General features: G+C 35.6%; 1 protein-coding gene and 1 long non-coding RNA gene across 41 annotated transcripts in view; one reads left to right on the top strand and one right to left on the bottom strand.

The window, feature by feature from the left end:
* Nucleotides 1-25,598, top strand: part of FOXP2 (forkhead box P2) — a 547,754-nt gene that overhangs the window by 332,644 nt on the left and 189,512 nt on the right. The window lies entirely within an intron of this gene.
* On the bottom strand, nucleotides 1,776-25,017 carry LOC309845256. The gene is made up of 3 exons (XR_014301170.1): nucleotides 24,884-25,017; nucleotides 1,993-2,414; nucleotides 1,776-1,883 (listed from the first exon to the last, which is right to left on the bottom strand). It is a non-coding gene; the product is annotated as an uncharacterized lncRNA (long non-coding RNA).

Here is a 25,598-nt window from a genome sequence, read left to right as displayed (position 1 = left end):
GGCTCCTGACCTCCATCCTACATCACAACTAACTTCCTTCTTTTTTTTTTTTTTTTAATTTTATTTATTTATTTGAGAGAGAGAGAGAAAATGAGAAAGAGCATGAGAAGGGGGAGGGTCAGAGGGAGGAGCAGACACCCTGCTAAGCAGGTAACCTAATGCAGGAGTCATTAAGACCTGAGCTGAAGAGCCTAAGGCAGTTTTTTAACCAATTGAGCCACCCAGGCACCCAGCTCACTTCCTTCTTGAGTCCCATTCTGTTAAAGTGATACTTGGTGATTACCAAAGCTAAATTCGTCACACATGTCCAGTGTATGTAACTAGAATTCTGCCATAGATCTACTTCTTGAGTTATGCTGGAAGTTTGCCCACCCACCAAACTCTTGGGCCATTGCTTGTTCTTACTTCTTATTCTCATGACTGAACTCTATTCCAGAGACTTGGAAATCAGTTAGGTAAGAAACTTCAGGATACTTATGGCCTAGCAGCATTCTAATTGTGAAATTCTTCTTCACTCAGAAGGCTTAAGTATCAGCAACCTTCCAGATTTTCTGTTGTTATGTCTACATACTTGCAAGGACCTCATACCACCTCAGCTTGGTTATTTTGACCTTGCCAGAGCCATTATTAGAGATTTTAACCTTGCCTATTTTGACCTTGCCTGAACCATTATTAAAGATTCTTGTAATTCTTTAAGCTCTGGTCTTTTGCCTTCTCAGCTAAAACATCTACTGCAATACCCTCGAACTTCTTGATTCTGGTCTTGGTATAGTACTTAGGTTTGGTCCTGGACCCCGTCTTGGATTTGTAAGCTTCAGGTATCACTGAAAATTCTTTCTTTTTTTTTTTTTTAAGATTTTTATTTATTTATTTGACAGATCACAAGTAGTCAGAGAGGCAGGCAGAGAGAGAGAGAGAGAGGAGAAAGCAGGCTCCCCGCTGAGCAGAGAGCCCAATGTGGGGCTCGACTCCAGGACCCTGAGACCATGACCTGAGCCGAAGGCAGAGGCTTTAACCCACTGAGACACCTAGGCGCGCCTATCACTGAAAACTCTTAAGATGGAATACATATGTTGAAACTTCTGCAAAATTTCAGATTCTCACTTTTTTCCATGTTATAGGGATAGTTGCTAGATTATGGGTTACTATAGATTTCAAATATAATTAAACAGAAACAATAGACATATTTGACATGAATTGCACTAAGACTTAAGCTTAAGGTTTTCTTTTTCATTGTTCCTCAATTCACAACATCACAAATAGCTCACTCTTTTCTAAATAGAGCAAGGACACTTTCAAAACTGAAATTGTGATTACAACACCTGTGTGCTAAGCTCTGCACTGCATGAAATTTGAGATTGTTTTTGCTAGTGTTCAAAGCACAGAAAGTCTGAGTGGTGACTGTCTAGGATCAGCAAGTAGGCTCACCACAGTCAGTTCTTGGAGTTGAATTATTTGAAATTGGCAGGTGGTTTCTCTTTTTTCCATAGATTTCTTTCCCCTTTTCCTGACAGTGCATGTGTTTGGTGACCTCCACTGTTTATTTAGCTTCTGCATACATTCCTTAGGATTTGTTTTATGTGTGGTTTTTGGTTGCTTATGTTTCTTGTTATGCTTGGCTACTATTAGAAGGAGTAGTGGTGGTGGTCTGCTTTGGGTCGGCAGTCAAAACAAACGTGATACTCATTTTGAATATCTGGCTTTGAGTTTTCATATAAAAATATAAGCACCATTTACATAAGTATATTGCTTGAAATGAATTTATTTTTTATTCCTGACTTGCCCCTAAAGAAATGCCAACAAACTCCAAAATTGCTTAAAGTGAGCATCAGAAGGAAACAAAAGTGAAGGATGAGGATAAGCCATGAACTGGCTAATCAAACCTGAAATAAAGGGAGCAAAACCCAAACATAGTTTCCTTTCCACATATCATTTGGAGATATTTCAACTGAAAAGGGTGAAACCTCTAATTTATAGCTCCTCCCTACTTACCGCCTTCTTTGTTGTTGTTTACTTGCCCTGTTGTTAAAGATGGGTAATCATGTTCTGTACCCCTCAAGAGGACATACAGTATCACATCCTGAGGACTATGGGAATAAGAAAGTGACGAAATTAAAAATTAGAAGAATTGAAAGGAATTTGTGAATAGAAGATATTTGTGTATTATTAACATTGTCATTTTTAAAAAGCATTAACACTGAGGTGTTAGAAAGCATTAACTTTTGGAGTGAGTCTGTTTTGGAGGGCTCATCTTGGATCTCTCCACTCTTGGTTTGCAAAACACTTCATCTCCTGGTGCTCTTCATATGCCTGAGGCTGTTTGTTTTCTGTGTCCTTTAGAGGCTCCTCTTTTTCTGCCCATCCATTAAATGCTCTCCTTCCCAGGGCACTGTCTTCAGTCTGTTGCTTTTATCCTGCAATCCAGAGCATATCCATAGGTCATTTCATCCACCCTCAAAGTGTCAGCTGCCTCTTATACATGAGTTAGTGACCCAGACTCTTCTATTTCCAAGTTGTGATCTCTCCACAAAGCTTCATTCTAGTTTAATTGTAGCTGTTTATGGGACATCTTCCTTTAATGGTAATAGGCACTTCAGTGGATCATTTATCAAGTTGAGCATTTTATGTTTCCCAAAAATTGTTTTTCCCTTAAAATCCTCTAAGTTCTAGAAACCTAGGAGTCATCTTTGGTGACCATTTCTTTAATTGTCCAGGCCCATCCAATCCAGCACCAAACTCAGGTGTATAGGAACCACCGTTCCAATAGTTGGAACCTTTATCATGTCTCATCACAGCCATTGCAGTTGTTTCATAACTGGTCCCACTGCTTCCATTTTTGGTGCCATCAAACTTATATCCATATAATTACAATTATACACACACAAATACACACACAGTCCTGCCTACATCACTTCCTTGCTTAAGGAAACCTTCGAGGGTAAGGGACAGGCAAAATAGAAGGAGATTAAGAAATACAAACTTCCAATTATAAGTGAGTCACAAGGATGAAAAGCAAAGCATAAAGAATATAGTCAATAATATTGCAGTAGCTTTGTATAGTGACAGATGATAACTTCACTTATGGTGGTGAGCATTTTGTAAGGTATGTAACTGTGGAATCACTATGTCATACACCTGAAACTAATACAATATTGTTTATCTACTACACTTTAATAAACAAAACAACACAAAAACCGGGGAGAGAAAACTCTCAGTTGTTCACTGTTATCTTCAGGATATGATCCAAACTGTTTAACAAGGCATCTCTTATTGCGTTAATGCCAGGTTACTCAACCAGCCAATGTGGTCACACTCCCAGACTCCGAGCTTCATCTCCTGCCATCTTGTTTATAGCTTCCCACATTACGTGCCACTCCTCACCAAAGTACCTGCCTTTGCTCCTGTTGTCCTCTACCTGGAATACCTCTCTTCACTTTACTTAAATCTCAATTTAAATTTTCCTCTTTCAGAAAGAATTCCAAGCAATTCTCACCAAGCAAGCTAGGTCTCATTCTTTTTTGCTTCCACCAAAACACTATGAAGTCATATTACACTATATTAAAATTACCTTTAATTTTAATTAAAGATTAAATTAAAGACTACTCTGAGCTTTTTGAAGACGCTGGATTTTTCCTCCTTCAGTTCTCTTCAGTTGACACAGATTTTGAGATGTAATAAATGCTCAATAAATATTTTGCTTCCTTAAGAAAGACTGTAGTTAATGAAGACTAAGCACTTTGAAGGTTGTTCATTTTGCTTTTAGATTTTGGACACAAGAATCCTTAATAACACTCTTATACATCCCCAGTATCCAACCAGCCCCTCTTTAGCAGCCGTAATGACTGTGTTTCTCATCCCATCTTCTCCCTGTGGTGCTGTCATGCCCTCTGACCTGCTTCTGTTCCACACTCACATGTCCTGAGTATAAGGCTCAGAGAACCAGAGCTGCCCTTCTGTCTTCCCTCTTCCATCAGTCCCTTTACAAATGAGTATTTATATATTTTGAAGCTATCAGCCAAATTTCAAAAGTAGAAAAGGCCACTGTGGTAGACCATATTATGTCATATGCAGTATTCCATCAGAATGTATTAGATTAAAGGAGTAAAGCTGACTAGCTGAAAAACCAGAAAGGAGAAATTGCCTTTTTTTTGATTCAGTGCTTTCTGGACTTTCTGAGCAGCTCACCTTATTATTATCTGGTCACCTCAAAGCTCACGGCTGGTGACATTCCCATAGCGATAAGTTTTAGGAAGGCATTTGAAAAACAAAGTAAAAACTTTATTTTATTTGCCATGCATAGGAATGTAGAAAACATCCATGGTTATAAAGTTTAAGCTCTGTCTTTATCAGAAGACTTCAGTCTCAGCTTAACTTTGCAAATTGGCATGTTGATGAAGTGGTGATAAAAAGGAAGCAGATACTGCTCATTAGGATGCAATGAAGGTTTCAAAATTGTGGAACTGGAATAACTATATCTTTCTTCCTTCCTTTCCCCTTTTCCTTTTCCTTTTCCTCTTCTTCCCTCCCTTCCTTCCTTCCCTTCTTCCTTTCTGATGCCATAATTTGCCAAAGGAAAATATTTTATTTAGTTGTAATAATTATAATAGTTTTATGAAATATAAAGGGGATTGAAATACTGAAAGTAATTATAATGTGGAAGGTATGATGGCTATGCATTATCTTTGAAACTTTGAGAGACTAAAACATGAAGCTGTTCAAGCTTTTTCTGGTTTGAAAGCAGAATTTTGCGGGCCTTATCACAACACACTTGCAACCATTGCACCTTTTACTTTATTAGGGAGTATGAATTTACTATAGGTAATCCTTAGTTGAAAGGAGTTTATTGTTAAATTATAGAGAATTTCTACACAATGTTGACTATAGAGACCATGTCATGAACTACCTGCCTTAAAGGTAAAATAAATTTTTGATTACTTTATAAAATGTAAAAAGCGAACACAGAACTATTTTTTGGCTTTCCCTGGCTCTGTCTCCACTCTGGTGTCACGCTCCCTCTCTGTTGCTCTCTTAGCTCCATCTTGCCTTCCTGTTTCTGTCTTGTACCATTCTTTCCTGTGCAAGTCTTCCTTCTGCTTGAAATGCTTCCTTCCTGCCCCACCCCCCACCCCAGCTGCCCTCCCAAATACGCACAAGCACATACCAGACTTCATTCCTGTCCGCCTTTCAGATGTTTGCTTAAGGCATCCCTTCCTTCAGGAGCTCTCCTTAATACTCCAGACCAAATAGAGACTCTTTGTAAAGATATTTCATGCCCTTATCACTGTTTCTGGTTATACATTATTTGTATGTTTGATTAATCCCTGTCTCTGAGATCAAGTCCACTTTATTATTTATTGTATTCCAAAACCTGGCCCAGTTCTTGGCACATAGTAGTTGTTGGATCTCTATTTCTGGATAAATAGTTGGATAAATGAGTGACTTTCTGTTCTTCACACTCTGCCAGAGGTCTCTTGGTGTTAGATCAAGCCGGTTATGGCACTTTTATTCTCATACCTTCTTTTAGTTCCATATAGCTTATAGAATGTTTTTCACCTTTTGAAGGCATTTTATTATCTTTCCCCGACATACAAACTGTCAGACTTCCAGTTAATACCTACCTCCTATTACCCCCACCTATTTCTGTCCCTCCATGGAAGGGTCAACATCCTTCACCATGTTCTTGTTTTCCTTAAATTGAACCAAATAGAACTCTTCCTATGCCTTTCACCTCCATCACCCTGGAATGTTCTTCTATTTTCTTTTCTTTAATAATCTAAATCCAGTTCTTTTTCAAGGTTTAGCTTAAACATTATTTGTCCCTTGATGCTTTCCCTTGGTCCATGCCTACCCTGTCCAAATTAACTCTCACTCATTTGCATCCCTATGTGTGTACTTTTTAGAATACTTAGTCTCTTCTGTCTGTCTGACACATTTTTTTAACTCCCAAAGTATCTTAAAGTCAGGGGTCATTTCTCATTCAGCAGTGTATTTCCGCACAACTCGGTATAGTGTCTCTTATGGCACATTAACCTATCAGAATTAATAAATAAGTGAAAATTGTGGTTCTCATTCAGTATGAGAAAGTCTAACTGTCTTTGGGTGATGGGAGATTTTGAATCTAGAAAATAGCACTTTTCTATTCCCAATCAGTCCCCCCAGATCTGTGCCCAGCCTGCCTTTCAGATCTCATTTCCCACCACATCAATGCACTCTACACCAGCTTATCAAACCAATACCTAGCTTTATATCTCTTTGTTCATCTGGTTTTAGGTCCAGAATACCTTTCCTTAGTCTTGCACTTCTTAAGCTATCAAAAATCTCACTTACAAGTATTTTAAAATCCTTGTCAATGTTACCCTCCTTATGAGAAGATTCTTGATTTCTCTTTTTCATTTCCCACTAGAAGTTATTGCTAGTCTTATTGTGGTCCTACAATAATTGATTGCTCCTTTCCTTAGGACTTATAATATCCTAACTTGTAATTAGTTTAGTGTATGTCAAAGCCATGTGCTGTTCTAGTGGTGAACAGGTTTTCTTATCTGTATACTACCCAGTGACTATCCTACTGTTTGGAATATGATTTGCCAAAACAGTGAATGAGTAACTTAGTCTTGGCTTCTTTATGTTATATACATGGCCTGTTAGCATAGATGAGACCCCTTGAACTAACAAAGCTGGAAAAGTTAAAAGAACTTGACAAAAAGTTGTTAGATATGTTTTTAAAAGTAGCATGGTACATAACTCCATATTCAGCATTTCACACAAGGTAAATTTGTGGGGGAAAAAATGAATCTTTACTGGCTAATGAGAGTTTGAAATGATAAAACTACATTCATAGATTAATCCTAGGACTTTAAAATTTTCTTCTCATCAAATTTTGCTTAGATAAGGTTTCCTTTTTTCTAATACTCTAGGATCTAATGCTCTCTTTTAAAGTACAGATGGTCCTGAGTTACCAATAAAAATGCATGCATGCTTGCATGTATTGGGGAGTAGGCAAGTGGGTAGATGTGTGTATAGAGGGAAAGATGTCATATAGGCCTCCACAGGGATTCTTGACACTTAGTAATAGAATAGTAGAAGAAAAATAGAGAAGTAAACAAATAAAACTGTCACTCTCTATGCCAGGCATTATGCTATGTGCTTTATATTTAAGTTACATTTCATCTTCATATTAACCACAGAAAACCCAAGCTTGGATTGATTGAGACAGTATATAGGTCTCTAAGTTTATTTTTAGTTGCTAAACATGAACCAGGGACTCAAACTGAGGTCTCGGTGATGCAGAATTGAAAAAGATTTCTACTTAGGTTTTGGCTGGATAGATACTGGGTTGCAAAATTAAATATCAAATTCCTACCATTACTTGATCTAAACAGAAGGGAGATTCACTCCCAAAACCTTAGTGCCAGAGCAGAGGTGAAGAGATAGACACAAAAGTCTAAGGAAGTAACCCTGAGCAGAGCTATAGGGGCCCACAGTGAAAGGGAATCAGGGTCTACTCATTAAGAGATATCTTATCTAAGATAGATGACCCTAGTGTAACTGGTATACTCAAAGATCTAGTTAAGTGTTTAGTTAAACTTAAATTCTTCTAGAATGAAAATTAGGCCCAGAACCTCAAAAAGCTTCTTATCTGTACCCAGAATGAATGCAGACAGTTTTATTGCCCTCCCTTTCCACCACATTTGCCAGAGAGGGAGCCCTCCCTTGCATACATTGAAATGACTCCAAACCACAAGAACCACCACCATGGTAGCATCTGGGATTCATGAGACAGATGCTGCCAAGCCTTTCTCCTCACAGTTCTGACACCATCTCAGCCAGAACTGTGGGTCTAAGTCAAAAACACCTCCCAGAGCCAATAATTTTATTTCAATTTTGCGTCTATAACAGTAATTATGCATGATTAAATGATACCTAAGAGCATGTCACCACACACCCACCACCCCCACAACCCGCAAACAGAGGCTCTTCTTTTCCATGAAGCCACATCCGTAGCCCTGTCTGCATCCTTGCAGACCTGCCGTGTGCTGCTTGAGGAACCTTAGATCCTGTTCATTTTCACCACCCATTTTAGAAGGAAACCTCTCTGAGGCACATATGTGAACTTCTTTCTGATTGGGAGATTGAGTCATGGCATATGTGACACGTAATGGTGGCACTGTGCAATACATCCATACATGTGACGGATTCCACAATAACAGAACAACAAATTCCAGTGTGTTGGTTACCTGATAAATTTAAACAAAGTCCAGAAAAATGTGGCAGGGCTTCTCAGCATTATTTATAAAATAGTCAAATCTATACTATTTATGGCTCTTGTCTTACTTTGGCTAATTACAGCTGCATGTGTGTCTAATGCAAATGTTCGTTGAGAGGCCACACACATCAACAAATGAATTTATTAGAAAAGTTCTATGGCTTAATATTAGACCTGTATAAATTCTCAATATGTGTAGCATAGCAAGTGCCCTATCTCTCACAGGGCATTTCTTCTCATTGTAAACCAGTTATAGCTAAACTCAGACTCTGATTTATTTTTATTGATTTCAAATAAACTAAAGCTTACACTTCAACCCAATTGAAAATCCTAGAAAATAGCAGATGATCAGTGACAATATATAAGATTTAGGGTTTGTGAGTTAGGGAATTTTTACCTAAAGATTTGTTATAAACCACTATAGGCCTTGCTGCTGGCAGACCTTTACGATTACATTTTCAGGGAGTTTTCCAGCCTGTACAGTTCTTCAACAACCAGAATTCTTCTGCTCTGTATCCACAGAATGTCATTGTTCGAGACTTTTGGCCCATCAGTCTCCCATATTTTGATATCTTTTCCAAACCTGGCGTCTCTCGCTTTGCTCTGGTAGTCTGTTTCCCACACTATTATTTTTCCGTTGTTTTACAGGCTTATGGATAAGTCATTGGTGAGGTGAGTTGGGTTCTCACTCTAAAAAGAATTATGGTAAACTTGAAAATACAACCTTTCAGAATCAGTAGAGACAGAGAAAACAAGTCCTGCTTGTATGAGCCCAACAAAGTAACCATGAAAGCTATTTTTTCCCATAGATCTAAGGCAAGACTTCAGACCACTATAAAACATGCATCCCCCTGTCCTCCATTCACTTACTCATTCACTTATTCATTTACGCAATACTTAATAGAGCCCTAAAACCCAATGTTCAAGTCATGGGTAATATATCACATTAAAAAAAAAAAGATTTTATTTATTTATTTGACAGATAGAGATCACAAGTAGGCAGACAGGCAGGCAGAGAGAGAGGAAGAAGGAGGCTCCCTGCTGAGCCAGAGCCCGATGCGGGACTCGATCCCAGGGCCCTGAGATCATGACCTGAGCCAAAGGCAGAGGCTTAACCCACTGAGCCACCCAGGTGCCCCCGTCAGATATTTATTTTTAATATTTATAAATGTGCCCGCTATTTATCCATGCATATGCATAAATTCTGCAGTTCAGAGGTTACAAACCATTTTACAGTCTTCAGTCTTTAAATTTTAATGAAGTCCTCCTCCACATGATCTGAATAGTTTGTGACATCACAATTCCAGGTTTAGAGATAAGTTTTAAGTCATTTTTCACATGAAAACATTCAAGGCTGCATAAAAGTAAAAGAATGGAAGTTCTGTGTGCATATATTCTGCTCTGCCCCTTCATATGGTTCTCTGGTCACCCTTGCATGGGTAGAATAGATGTTAGGGGAAGGGCCCTCCGAACATGACTGAGAGAAACTAAATGAAGTAATGTTTTTTGTTTGTTTGTTTGTTTGTTTTTCATTATCTCCTGGAATTTGAAGAGAAATGTCTGTCTTCATGCCTTAAAAATAAGATACTTTAAGAATATTTAAAAGTCATGTAGAGATTAATGTGACTGCTTAAAATAGCAAGAATACTTTCCCATTAATATTTGAAAACATTTTTGATATTTGAGCAATTTTCAAAAGAAGAGATTTGGAAAAATAAAGAGATTGAAAAAATCAGATCAGAAGCATCTGTTCCAAAGGAACGTAAAAATATCTAGCTAAATCCCCTAATTTTTAAGTAAGAAAACGGAGACCTGGCGAGGTTAAAAGACATGGCTCAAAACATGTATCTTCATTGTGATCAAAATATATTTTTAAAAAATCGAAACACAGAACTTCTTGACTAACTTAATATAATACATTGTAGCTTATAACCAGTTCTGCTCCAAGATTATTGGGGAAGTGAGGTATTTTTCATCTGTTTTGAACATACACCAGAGTGTTGCTCAGCATTTAACATTTCTTATTACTAATAATAAAGGGCTATAGATTTTTCCTTAGCTATTTCTTTTAGTACTTTATGACAAATATATTTTTAAAAGACCTGAACTGTACCTTACCACAGAATATGGAGAGATATATTGGCCATGAGCAGCTCTTAGGAAAAACACTAAATATATAGAAATAATGTCAGAAAAATGTTTATGGGATAAAAACAATAAATGTGCTTAAAACAGGAATAGACAGGTACAGGGTGGGGGGGGAGACAGTTGTATCTGCTTAATTTATTTTAAGATAGAAGATAATCTAGTGGTCATTTTCTGAGTGATACTAGATAAAAATACTTCTAAAAGTCTGCTGGGCCTCCACAGGAAGGGTTCTAAGGGAAGGGGGTATCCTGAGTCCTAAAACCACAGTGTACTTATACCTAGACATTTATGAGGTATTGCAGTTGGCAGACCTCAAGAAGGAAATCCAGGAAAACATTTTTTTAGAATGAAGAGCTTCTAAGGAAAAATAACTAAAGTTATTAAGATGTTAGAGAGACTTTTGTAAAGAATCTAGAGCCAAGGACATAGTAACATAGCCCATCATAATGAACCATATGAATTTGATTGGAGATTTCACTAAATTCCACAATATCTCAACCTTTTTTTATCCTCTTGGGTCCCATTTAGGGCTAAATAAATACAAAAAATAATCTTTATATTCTTAATTAAGATTATGGCCCAATTTAAGAACAGATGTGAAAGGAATTTAAATAAGTATAGGAATAAGGGATAAAAAATTGATTATTATGGTCACATAGAAAAGTTGACATTATTAAGAATCAAAGGACTGGATCTGACTTATCTTTCTTTCTTATGATTTTCCTGAGGAAGGTGAGACTGAATTCAGGTCATTTATAGATCTGAGGCTTTAAGTTGGCATGACACTAAACCTTGTGCTCTATCTTCTTATTACCTTCTGTAGCGTTACTCCTTGCACTTAGACCTGACGCTATAGAGTTCTGCTAGGTGTGGCCAAAAGGAGCCAAGTGTGAATAATGGTGATAACTCTGGATCCAACTTGGATAGCTCAGTAAAAAGGTTTATGGACTTTTATAGGTTTGCCCTCCATCTTCTCTTGTCTTGGTAAATGATCCCGCGCACCACTACTTTCCGTGGTCTGTTGGTGACTTGGCTCTATTTCCCCCTTCCTCCTTTACAAAACTAAGCTGTAGTTTATAAAACATTGTGCTTCCATATCACATTATATAAAAACAGAAGATTAATATATCTATACCCTCAAGTAAAAATTTAGAAATTGTCTTTTAGGGGAACAAACCAAGTCCCTAAAGTAGTTTTTAGCCATGTTCTGCTGTTTTGTATGTTATGGTAGCTAGTTTAAAAGTGTATCATAAATAATAAGGCTGTTCTTTTTGTCTAAGTAAAATAAAACAGAAAAGTAGACACCAATTAAACATTTTTCTTTTCTAAACATGGACTTATTCCTTCCCTAACCAGCTTCCCAGTAGTGTTCCCCCACCTGCCAATGGTAGGTTTTTATTTCTTTGAAAATACAGTTAGATTTTATAAAGGTAGTCTATTTATAAAGATCTATGAGTCCTGGACATCACTGCAAACAGTACTTAAGGATCCTTGGGGTCTGAAATCAACAGTGTACACCAATAGATTTGCTCAGAAAGATCTCACAGAAAACATGATAAAGTTTTAACGGTGAAAATTACGCTTTTTTTCCCCCCAACAGAGAAGTCCTAGCTGGTAGGCATTCTTGTACCTGGGAGCAGTTTTGGAATTCTGGGTTTATGGGTAGAGAAATATTAAAAAATGAAGTTCTGTTTTCTACACACTGAGATATGATGAACGGCAAATTATTTACACAATTTTAGATGAGAGACCATACAAGTCAGATTTTTTTTTGAAGTTGTTACCTTATGATTTAGTCAGAAACAAATCGATATAGTAAATTTTTGTTGGAAGATCAGAAATAAAGTTTTTACCACAATTGTTCTACTATGGGTTCCCACAGTAATTCACTAATTATTAACTCATGAGTTGTCTAAGAGCCTGTCCCTTGTTCACAATGGACCATCTCTCTGCCTCATGGGAGTGTGCTTATTTTTCAACCACGATATTTTGATCATTCTGAATATTACTTAATTCTCTCATTTACTCTCAGTTATTTCATATTCAAATTAGAACCAAATCTACTTCTTTCTCTAGTATTTGTCATAGGAATAATTTCCTCTTTTTAAATTTTGGACTTTAGTGAGCAGTAAATAAAAAATAATTTGACAGAATCTTGGTCACTTTAACACCAATTTGCATGTCTTCCTTAAACTTGAATTCAAGAGAGCTGGAAAAGGTTGATAGCCAAAACCAAAATTTTTTAAAGGTTTGTTTTTATATTTCTATCATTGCCTGCCTCAAAGTAATAAACTCCCATTTGAACTCTTGCCAACTTGACCATTGCTTCATGTTTCCCCTCCTACTCTTCTGCATCATTCTCATCATCATCTTACAACATTTATTGACTTTTTACTTTATTCCAGGACATGTTTTAAGTATTTTTAACATATTATTTCATTTAATGCTGACAATAACCTGAAGGGTAAGTGTGGGTTTATTCCTTAATTTGTAGATGAAAAAATTGGTGGGAAGTGGTAGGAAGATAGCACATTTTAAGTGGTAAAGCAGAGATTCAAATCCAAGCATTTTGACCTCAAAACCTGCATTGTTACTTACTATTCCATTTATCTCCTGTATTTTTGCTACATAGCTCCTTATATACTTATATTTATTTTTAAGGTGGTTTTTAAGTCAAAGTGTTTGTAGTATATATGATATATACTCCACATATGTATATAATAATAAACATACATATATATGTAGTTGTAATCACTTTTTGGCAGTACTTGGAAACATGCTGATTATGATGATCTTTCTGATACTCAGAGCTATAGGCCCACCTATGAGAAATTGCTCCAGAGAGTTGACAGTGACCATTGGAGAACCACTGTACACATTAGTCAGTCTCCAAGTAAATACAAGGATGTGGATAAAATTCTTAACTCCCAGTGTTCTCTAGCTCTGGATAATGATTGTGGTTGAAAGTTAATTTCACCTGATAAAATAAAGGAAAACTAAATTAACACAAAGTATTTCATGTCCTGTGGATGACTCTCTAAATGTTGTAGGAAACAACCTTTTATTCATAATCTAATTTTCTTTCCAACTCTGACAGTATGTTGATATAGATTAATTTAATAGTAAGTTTGAAATCGGACACTAACTTTAATCTTTGCACAGATACATAATTACAATCCCCACCTTTTTTTGTGGATTTTTATAGATAAGTTTTCCACCACTTCCCCTCCCCATTGTATGCATAGTTTAAATGATTTGTATCCCCATTTTAAAGTTATTTTAGAAACAATTGCAAAGAAATCATTTAGCTGTATTTTTATGCAATTTTTCAAAAGTTTAGAGACCTTTAAATCTCTATTTATAACCTAGTCAGACCTAAGAAATGTTGATGGTATCTAATCCTCTGTAGCCAGTCTAACTATAATAAATATTGGGTCACAATAAAGTCAGAGTCTAGAAGATGCATGCCTCAATGCAGAATTACAAAGACAAGCCAAGAAATGTGCTCCAAAGTGTGATAGATTAAAAAGGCCTCTGCTGGAGGAGTGGGACAAATAAAGACTCTCCACTCAGAAGAGCAATGCATATCTTCCTAAAGAATCAGAAGTGAGAAAAGATGTGACATTAATGTGCACCACAGTATTCTCTCCTATCTCTCTCTCTGCACTTAGAATCCAGCTTCTCTGCCTGTATTAAAGCAAAAATTCAAGCCCTGTCCAGGCAATCCCCAAGAGTACCTGATTCCCTAGTTCAGGTTAACTCGAACTAGGAATATTCTTTGCAATCCCTCTCAGCTAAAAATTGCATATATCAAAACAATATGTTCAGAAATTATAACCCCCTAGGGGTAAGACTTGGGCTGTATCCTTGTTAGCCCCCTTATCGGAGAAGTTTTCTGTTGTTACTGATATTTAATTTTGAAAATGTTTCATACCTGTCCTAAAAGAGGAGTCACTCTGGCTTAGGTTCTGATTTTACCTTACTCTGATTTTTCTGATTGTTCTCCTTTTCCCATCACTTACATAACTCCTAGTTGGCAGAGTCCCAGAACTACATGCAGTACTCTAGAAATTAAATCCCATTAGTACTCAATATAACAGGAGGATCAAGAGGGAGGGATTGTCTTCAATTTCCTACTTGTTGTGCTACTATTTATGCATTGCGATATCATGCATGCTTGAACTAGTGATTGAAGAGAAAATCATTCTAATAGGCATTGGCAGTTAGCCCAGAAGTCCTACTCCATTCTCTGAGCAATCATAACATGTGAATCCTCTCCATGTTGTGGAGGCTAGTAAAAATTGTCATTAGAATTTACTTTTCAAAACTATAATGCTATATATAGTCTTTGTGTACTTTTTAAACCATAAAAGTGGCGCCTTGCTCTCCATTAGGTCAGATTCTGGTTTTCTGCTGAACGAAGTTTGAGGTTCTAGGACACATATAGAACATTGATCACTCTTTCCCCCAATTTTTTCTTATTGATCTAACCTCTCCTGGTTCAGCATTAAAGCTGCATGCTATTCTGTATATCTTGGAAAACATAAACATAAGAGAAAAAAAGCATGTTTTGATTGTGATGAAATAGGAGAATATGCGACATTTTCAGAGGTTGTTTCTCATTTTAATCTTTTTGAATATTATGTTGCTTCTCTGTTCTCCATATCACATACTCTTACCTTACTATATAGAATAAGCACATATAAATATAAATATTTTATTCTTTGTTCACACTGCACTAGAATACATGATTGCTTTATCACATGAAGTTAAAACATCAATTTATGAAAAAGGAACAGATAACTTGACTGTTGCTTAACCAATAGGCAATGATAGTCAAATCAGTGTAGACATAACTTTAACGTTGCCTCTCACAGATAACATTTGTAAAATTTATGATAAAAGAGAATTTTACCTTTCTAGACTGAAATTTCTAGCCAAGAGTTTTCCCTTCAACTTTTTCCCCTCCCCATGATTTTGTAAAATTTGCTCCGTTGTACAAATTTCAGGTGATAGACTCCTGAGATCCCAGAATTTTTAGAAATTGCATTCCATGGGCTAATGGAACCTTTGTAGATATTACATCATCATCTCCCCCAGATTAGTTCCTATTTTTCCTTACCTGTCTTTTGCAAATTTTCCACTAAATCTGGCTGGCATGAAATCATCCTGTATTTCTTTCACACTTACCCAGCCCCCTTAAAGAAACATCACCAAGCTAAATTTTCTATCAGAATATCCATACTTCCACCCTTTCTTTTCTGTTTCCACTACTACACACTTCATTTCCTCAGATCTGGGTTATTGTACAGTTTATCTCCATGCTTCTGGTTTTTGCTTTGGTGTGTTCCTACTCTCCAATCTTGCATATTGCCTGTATAATTTTAAACTATTATTTTTTAAGATGTGAAACACTTCATTCAAAAATCTGAAAACTGGGACACCTGGGTGGCTCAGTCAGTTAAGCATCTGATTCTTGATTTCAGCTCAGATCCTGATCTCAGGTTTGTAAGATTGAGACGCTCTTTGGGCTCCATGCTCAGCGGGAAGTCTGGATAAGATTCTCACTCTCTCTCTCTCTGCTCCAACTGAACCCCCCAAAATAAATAAATAAATAAATAGATAGATAAATAAATAGATAAACAAATCTTTAAAAAAATCTGAAAACCTCCAACATATTTATAGATTAATTTTAAAATTTTAATAATGTATTTAATTCTACTAAAATAAAACTTGCTTCAGGAAGTTTGAATATGCTAATTCCCAGCAGGGAACACTTTTGTTTTCATCCCCATCCATGCATCCCAGCTTGAGACTCATAATTTCTATGACTCCTGACCATTTCATTGGGAGGACATACTCTCCTTTTTAAGCATCCTCTGCACTGGCTATTGCTGTCATTCATTTGACTATTAATACTGCCCTTTATAAACCATCCGTATCTGTATATCTTGTCTCCTTAACAAAATACATAAACTCTTTGGCAACAAGGCCATGTCTGAAGAGTGCTTAACATGTGCTGGATACATAGTAGTTGTTCAATAAATATTTCCTAAATGAATGCACAAATGTATAATTAGGATTATAATAAATGGGACATTTTAATGTAATTAAATTAGATGTACTTTTTAAAAAACAATGAAGCAGTCCTGGAACATCCTCTCTTTATTATAATTAAAGTTGAATTTACTGGTCTACTTCTTCTAGTACTGTATCTAAGACATGAGAGCCTGTTAAATTCCTACTTAATTAAGCTTTAAATGTACTTTAAAAGTTAGGGATATAAATCATATTGGAATAAAAAACTATCTTTCTTAATATTATATGAAGTCCGTATTACTTACAATGTTTGAAAGCTCTCGGATGACAGTTTTTTCTTGCCGGAGGCTAGCCCCCCATTTTCAAAACTACCTTTTAAAGTTTTTAAAGTTTTTGATAAAACCTTATAAGGTGCTGATTTGGACCTTTTTAATTGCAATGACTTTTTTTTTGGTATGTGAGAATCTTTATTTTGACAAATAAGTACAGTAGCAGTGACATCTTTTAAAAGTAGATTACATTGCTCTGCAAATCTCCCCATGCTCTACTAAAACACCAAAAACTCAATAGAAGTTGTGTATTTGTGTTTGACTTTCTGAAATCTGGTTATATCTTACAGACAGTTTTCACTATAAAACAGAAAGCTAAAGCACATTTTTTAATGTTCTAATTCATAATTAATAATGTTACTATTAGTCTTATAATGCAGGGGCCAAATAATCAGTACATCCTGTGTACAAAGGCACATTAACAGGATTTGCTAAGAATGTATCAAAGTCTTTTTGATGTCAGTAAACTCTGAAGTTATACAACTGTATGAAGATGAAGTAACTTTTAAAACATTTCTTTCAAAATAATAATAATGACATTTATTACTGACATTTTTGGAAATAAAATGGTGAGTGAATATAAAAATTGATATAAGATGGTTTTATTTTTTAAATTAATTTTTGCTGTAGAAATCATACCCCAAATTGCATCTGATAAACTCTTAGTGTTGTCATTGTTAACCAATAACCATTCATATTTGATAAAATTTTGTGCCTTTAGAAATTATCTTTTAGATAACTTAAGTTGCATTACTAGGGAAATATTAGTCAGAATCATTATCCATTCTACGTCAGAAGGAAGTTAACTATAGAGAATGAATTTAGGTTATTGCTTAATTGTACAGAATTTTCCATTTGCTTACTAATGGGTATTGGTTAAAACATTATCAAAGATACACTATGGTCTCTGGGTTTAAATAAGTATCTAGTTTTATGAAGAGAAATGGGTAATTTTTATTTAGAAAAAGACTCATTAAAATATATGAATTTATGCACAATTGAGAATCATGTAATATTAATGTAATTAGTATTAAATGTTAAAAACATTTTTCTGCCCCAAATTCCCAGTTGAAAATCTTTGAAATGAAGACATTACTTTCACTAAACAGACAATTTAATGTCATTGATCTTTTTAAAAGATCAACACCATTTTCTAAAATACATTTAAAATTTCTGTTACTTATATATATTTTTAAAACCTCTGAAATCTTATATATGGTTTGGAATAACCTATATCAGTCTAACTTTCAACCTTCAACAACACCAGAGATACTTCTGAAGCCCCAGGCCCTGGGCACTACATGACTTCTTCTTCATAAGGCCATTACATTCAGGGACAGGAGACATAACTGGGTTTTCTAACACAGAGAAGTACACAGAGACCCAGACAAAATGCCAAGACTGAGGAGTTTATCCCAAATGACAGAATAAGATAAGGCTACAGCCAGAGATCTAAGCAAAACAGGTATAAGTAACATATCTGTTAGAGAATTTAAAGAATAATCATAATGATACTAACTGGACTGGAGAAATGAATAGAAGACATCAGGGAGACCCTTACTACAGAGATAAAAGTGTTAAAAAAAGGAACAGGAATGAAAAATGCAATAAATGCATTTGGAAATAGGCTTGATGCAATGAACAACAGGCTTAAAGAGGCAGGAATGAATTAGTGATATAGAAGACAAAATAATTGAAAATAATAAAGCTGAACCCAAAAGAGAAATAACTGTGGAACCTGAGAGTAGACAGGGAATTTAATGACTCCATCAAACATAACATTTGTGGGGCGCCTGGGTGGCTCAGTGGGTTAAGCCTCTGGTTTCGGCTCAGGTCATGATCTCGGGATCCTGGGATCGAGCCCCGCATCGGGCTCTCTGCTCAGCAGGGACCCTGCTTCCCCCTCTCTCTGCCTGCCTTTGTGCCTATTTGTGATCTCTCTCTCTGTCAAATAAATAAAATTAAAAAAAAAAACATAACATTTGTATTATTAGATTCTTAACAAAGAAAAAGGGAGCAGAAAATTTATTTCAAGAAATAATACCAGGAAACTTTTCTAATCTGGGAGAGGAAACAGACATCCAGATTCAGGAGGAACAGAGAACGTCCATCAAAATCACTGAAAGCAGGCCAACACCAAGGCACACTGTAATTAAATTAAAGGGAAAAAAATCTTAGAAGCAGCAAGACAAAAAAGTCCTTAACTTACAAAGGAAAACCCATAAGGCTAGCTGGAGATTTCTCAATAGAAACTTAGAAGGCTAGGCATATTCAAAGTACTGAATGGGAAAAATCTGCAGCCAAGAATACTCCATCTAGCAAGGCTATCATTCAGAATAGGAGCGATCAAGATTTTCCCAGACAAACAAAAACAAAAGGAGTTCATGACCACTAATCAGCCCTGCAAGAAATATTAAAGGGGACTCTAAGTGCAAAGGAGAGACCAAAAGTGACAAAGACAAGAAATGTTCAGAGAAGATCTCCAGAAATAATGTCAAATCGAGTAATAAAATTGGGAATAAATACATATCTATCAATAATTACTTTAAATGTAAATGGACTGAATACTCCAGTCAAAAGACATAGAGTGTCAGAATGGAGAAAAAAAACAAGACCCATCTATATGCTACCTGCAAGAGACTTAGTTGTAGACCTAAGGACAGCTGCAAATTGAAAGTGAGGAAGTGAACAAACGTTTACCATACAAATGGCTGTCAAAAGAAAGCTGTAATAGCAATACTTTTATCAGACAAATTCGACTTTAGAACAAAGACTGTAAAAAGAGACAATGAAGGGTATTATATAATCATAAAGGGAACAACCCTGCAAGATGATGATAATAATTGTAAATATTTATGTGAGCACCAAAGTACATAAGACGAGAACAAACAAAAGAAACTAGTTGATAATAACACAATAATATACGGGATTTTAATTCCCCATTTACATCAATGGACAGATCATCTAAACAGAAAACCAACAAGGAAACAATGGCTTTGAATAGCACACTGGATCAAATGGACTTGACAGATATATTCAGAACATTCCATCCTAAAACAGTAAAATATATGTTCTATTCAAGTACACATGGAACATGCTCCAGAATAGATCGCATATTAGGTCACAAAACAGGCCTCAAGAAATAAAAATAAATAAATAAATAAATAAATAAATAAATAGATAAATAAATAAATAAATCATACTATACACCTTTTCTGGCCACAATGCTATGAAACTAGAAGTCAACCACAAGAAAAAATTTGGAAAGACCACAAATATATGGAGGTTATATAACATGCTACTAAACAATGAATGGGTCAACCAGGAAATCAAAGAATAAATTTAAAAATACATGGAAAGAAATGAAAAGGAAAACCTGATGGTTCAAAACCTTAGGATATGGCAAAAGCCGTCCTGAGAGAAGAAGATAGCAATCAGGCTTACCTCAAGGAGCAAGGAAGCTTCAAATACACAACCTAACTTCACACCTAAAGGAGCTAGAAAAAGAACAACAAAAGAAGACTTAGCCAGCAGAAGGAAGGAAATAATAAATAAATATTAGAACAGAAATAAATGTCATAGAAACTAAAACAAAACACGAAACAAAAGAACAGATCAGTGAAACCAGGAGCTAGTTCTTTGAAAAAATGAACACAATTGATCAAACCTCTACTCAGACTTAACAAAAAGAAAAAAGAAGGGACCCAAATAAATAAAACCATAAATGAGAGAGGAAAAATCACAACCAACACCACAGAAATGCAAACAATTAGAATATTACAGAAACCAAGTGCCAACAAATTAGACAAGCTAGAAGAAATGAATGAATTCCTACAAACATATAAACTACCAAACCTGAAATAGGAAGAAATAGAAAACTTGAAAAGACTGATAACCAGCAAAGAAATTGAATCAGTAATCAAAAAGCTCCCAAGAAACAAAGGTCCAGGGCCAGATGTCTTCACAGGAGAATTCTACTAACCAGTTAAAAAAGGGTTAATACCCATTCTTTTCAAACTAACCCCCAAAAAATAGAAAAGGAAGGAAGGAAAACTTCTAAATTCATTGTATAAAGCCAGCATTACCCTGATACCAAAACCAGATAAAGACTCCACTACAGAAGAGAACTATGGGCCAATATCCTGATGAATATGGATGCAAAAATTCTCGATAAAATACTAGCAAACTGAATTCAACAATGAATTTAAAAAAAAAAAATCATTCCCCACAATCAAGTGGGATTTATTCCTGGGCTGCTGAGATAGTTCAACATTCTCAAATCAATCAATGTGATACATCACATAAATAAAAGAAGGATAAGAACCATATGATAATTTCAACAGTTGCAAAAAAAAGCATTTGAAAAGTACAACATCCATGCATGATAAAAAAAAAAAAAAAACCCTCAACAAAGTAGGCTTAAAGGGAACATATCTCAACCTAATAAAGGCTATCGATGAGAAACTCACAGGTAATATCATCCTCAATGGGGAAAAACTGAGGGCTTTTCCTCTATGGTCAGGAGCAAGACAGGGATGTCCACTATCCCCACTGCTGGTTAACATAGTACTGGAAGTCCTAGCCACAGCAGTCAGACAACAAAAAGAAACAAAAGCCATTCAATAGGCAAGGAAGAAATACAACTTTCACTATTTGCAGATGACATGATGCTCTAAATAGAAAACCCAAAAGACTCCACCAAAAAACTTCTAGCGCTGATAAATGAATTCGGTAAAGTCGTAGGGTACAAAATCAACATACAGAAATCTGTTTCATTTCTACACACCAGTATACAGCAGAAAGATAAATTAAGGAATCAATCCCATTTATAATTGCACCAAAACCAGTAAGATATCTAGGAGTAAACCTAATCAAAAAAGTGAAAGATGTGTGCTCTGAAAACTGTAAAACACTGATGAAAGAAATTGAGGAAGACACAAAGAAATGGAAGAGCATTCCATGGTCCTGGGGTGCAAAAGAAATATTGTTAAAATGTATATACTACCCAAAGCAATCAATGTATTTAATGCAATCCCTATGGGAAAAAAAAACCAGCATTTTTCAGCTAGAACAAACAATCCTAAAATTTGTATGGAAACGGGCACCTGGGTGGCTCACTTGAGTCACTGCTTCAGCTCATGTCATAATCCTGGAGTCCAGGAATGGAGTCCCACATCAGAATCCCTGCTTAGCAGGGGGTCTGCTTCTCCCTCTAACCTTCCCCCTTTCACGCTAACCTTCCCCCTTTCACGCTCGCTTTCTCTCTTTCTCTCTCTCAGATAAATGAATAAGATCTTTAAAAAAAAAAAATTGTATGAAACCACAAAAGACCCCAAGTAACCAAAGCAATCTTGAAAAAGAAAAAAACTGGAGGCATCACAATTCTGAACTTCAAGTTATATTACAAAGCTGTAGTGATCAAGACAGTATGGTACTGGCATAAGAACAGACACATAGATCAATGGAACAGAGTAGAAAACACAGAATGAACCCACAATGATGCAGTCAGTCTTCAACAAAGAAGGAAGAATATCCAATGGAAAAAAGACAAGTCTCTCCAAAAAATGGTCTGGGGAAAACTAGATAGCAATACGCAAAAGGATAACACTGGACCAGTTTCTTACACCATACATAAAAGTAAATTCAAAATAGATTAAAGACCTAAATGTGACACTTGAAACCATAAAAATCCTAGAGGAGAACATGGGCAGTAACCTCTTTGACATCAGCTGTAGCAACTTCTTTCTAGAAGGGAAACAAAAGCAAAAATAAACTACTGGGACTTCTTCAAAATGTAAGCTACTGCACAGTGAAGGAAACAATCAATAAAATTGATCAAATCAAATGAAAAGGCAACCTGTGGAATGCGAGAAGATGTTTGCAAATGACAAAACTGGTAAAGGGTTAGGATCCAAAATCTATAAAGAACTTATAAAGCTCAATACCCCAATAATAAATAATCCAACTAAAAAATGGGCAGAAGACATGAAGGGACATTTTCCCAAGGAAGAAATACAGATAACAACAGGCATATGAAAAGGTGCTTGACATCACTGATTATCAGGGAAATGCAAATCAAAAATCACACCTGTCAGAATGGCTAAAATCAACAGCACAAGAAACAATGGGTGCTGGCAAAGATGTGGAGAAAGAGGTAGCTTCTGGCACTGTTGGTGGGAATACATACTGGGGCAGCCACTGTGGAAAACAGTAAGGAGGTTCCTCAGAAAGTTAAAAATAGAACTACTATGTGACCCAACAATTGTAGTACTAGGTATTTACCCAACGGATACAAAAATACTGCTTCAAAGAGATACCTGGACCCCAATCGTTATAGCAGCGTTTTCGGCGTTAGCCAGATTATGGAAAGAGCGCAAATGTCTGATGAATGGATAAAAAAGTGGTGCTTGTATTCAAGGGAATGTTACTGAGCCATAAATATGAAATCTTGCCATTTGCAATGATGTGGATAGAGCTAGAGTTTTATGCTAAGCAAAATAAGTCAGAGAAAGACACATACCATAGGATTTCACTCATATGTGGAATTTAAGAAGCAAAACAAATGAGCAAAGGGAACAAAAAGAGAAGGGCAAATCAAGAAACAGGGGCTGAACTATGGAGAACAAACTGATGGTTATGAGAGGGGAGATGATTGGAAGGATGGGTAAAATAAAGTGATGGGAATTAAGGAGTGCACTTGTGATGAGCATGGGCTACTGTATGGAAGTGTTGAATCACTATGTTGTACATCCGATACTAATGTTAACTAAGTGGAATTTAAATAAAAACTTTAAAAATATATGATTTTATGCCCAGTTGAGAATCGTGTAAGATTATTAATGTAATTAGTACCAAATTTTGAAAACATTATCAAATATATTTGTTCTGCCCAAATTTCCAATTTAAAAACCTTGAAATGAAGACATTACTTTACCAAATATACTTTACAATTCAGTTTCAGTTGCTCTCTTTAAAAGATCAACATTGGATTTTTCTAAAATATGTTTTAAATTTGTGTTCTTCATATATTAAAAAAAAACCCTCAGCATTCTTACATATGTTCAAAATAACATATATTAATCCAACTTTCAATTTGGATAATTACAAAACTTCATATTGTTGTATTTTATAGAATTTCTGTGGTAGAATTTGAAATACTAAGAACATGCAGTATGTATAGAGTCCTAGAAGTATCATGTTTTATAGAGTTTTATCAGCCTTAAATTTCTCTTAAAAACACTCATTAAAACACTTGCAAAATGGGAGAAGGGGGTGGGATTATGGACATTGGGGAGGGTATGTGCTTTGGTGAGTGCTGTGAAGTGTTTAAACCTGGTGATTCACAGACCTGTACCCCTGGGGATAAAAATATATGTTTATAAAAAATAAAAAATTAATAAAAAAATTTAAAAAAAAAGTTAAATGATAGGAACATATAAATATACTTGTGGATATTCAAACAAACGTAATCCATATACTTTTGAATCATTTCAGGGTAAATGTTTGTACATTTGTACATTTGTACAGGATTGGGAGTAGGTATACACCTGGTCATTTGACACCACTGAAAATTAAGTTTAAATTTTTTGTTTATAGAAATATATAATGATGTGTACAGACATAAATAAATTACCCAAGGCCACACAACAGCTAATAAGTGGCAGGGCTATAATAGAAACACTGATGGTATAACATCAGAGCCTGTAATCTTACCCCTAACCCTGAAGTCCCCAAAACTCAGTTTTCGTCATCCACAAAATGGGCACAGTACTAGCCCATAGAAATAATAGCCCATAGAAACAATAGCAGTTTCTGCTGCAGCTGCTACACTCAAGAGTTGGCAATGCAGAGACAATAATCAAAATATATTTCGAACCGTGTAAACGTAAATTAATATTTGGTGAAAGTGTCAGTTGAGGGAGGTAAGTGATCTGGTCACTTGAGACAAGCTACTTTTCTGCTGGTCTGCTCAACTAGTAAAAAATAATACATAGAAAAAAGAATAGCTCTGCACGTGTGCAAATTTACCTTTTTAAAACTCTTATTTTTAGAGATTGTGTGACCACAGGATTGGGAGTAGGTATACACCTCACACAGATTTTACCTTTTAACTTGACTCAAAGCATTAATCTTCAGGCTGTTTTCCTCTCTTGACAAGCCACAATTGTCAGCGAGAAAAATGGTCATGGCTAGCTAAAAAGTTAAAAACAAAAAACAAAAAAACAAGTGATCAAACAAAACCTTTCACCAACTTACTAATTATAAATTTGGGAACTAAGGTCTTTCTATGGTCTAACTTTCAATGACTTTAAAAGGATGCATTTCAAAAACCAAGCATTCCTTAAATTACCTAGCATTTAAATTCTGTGTTCATTGAAACTCTTTAACAACCACTTTATAACTTCTGAAATTATTTTACTAAATAGCTTCTAGAAGGCCCAATATATTTCCTGTGAATGATCTCACAAACCTGGAGGCTTAAGAAAACAATACTATGAAATATGAACACTTTTGAAGGATTGGTAGAAAAAAAATAAAGAATGAAAGCCACTGTGTGCTAAGATTTTATTAGGTTACTCCACCTGCAAAAACAGATGCTGTATCTGTTTCAAATCATTTTGTCAGTGATATTTTAGGCACTTTCTAAATGATAATCAATCTTGATTTTAGACGTTGAAAACTTTTCAAGTTTTAAAGATATCTCTGCCATGCCTAGCTATTGTAGCACCACATTTTTAAAGAGTATCTTCTTTCGATTAAGATTAAATTTTGGATGGTAAAAGGAATTACTTCCCATCCCCCCCCCCCCGAATAATGGA

Source organism: Mustela nivalis, assembly GCF_964662115.1.
Source record: "Mustela nivalis genome assembly, chromosome: 12".
In the NCBI taxonomy this organism is placed as follows: Eukaryota; Metazoa; Chordata; class Mammalia; order Carnivora; family Mustelidae; genus Mustela; species Mustela nivalis.
The sequence above is the reverse complement of the archived record's forward strand: the minus strand, read 5'-3'. Positions and strand labels throughout refer to the sequence as shown.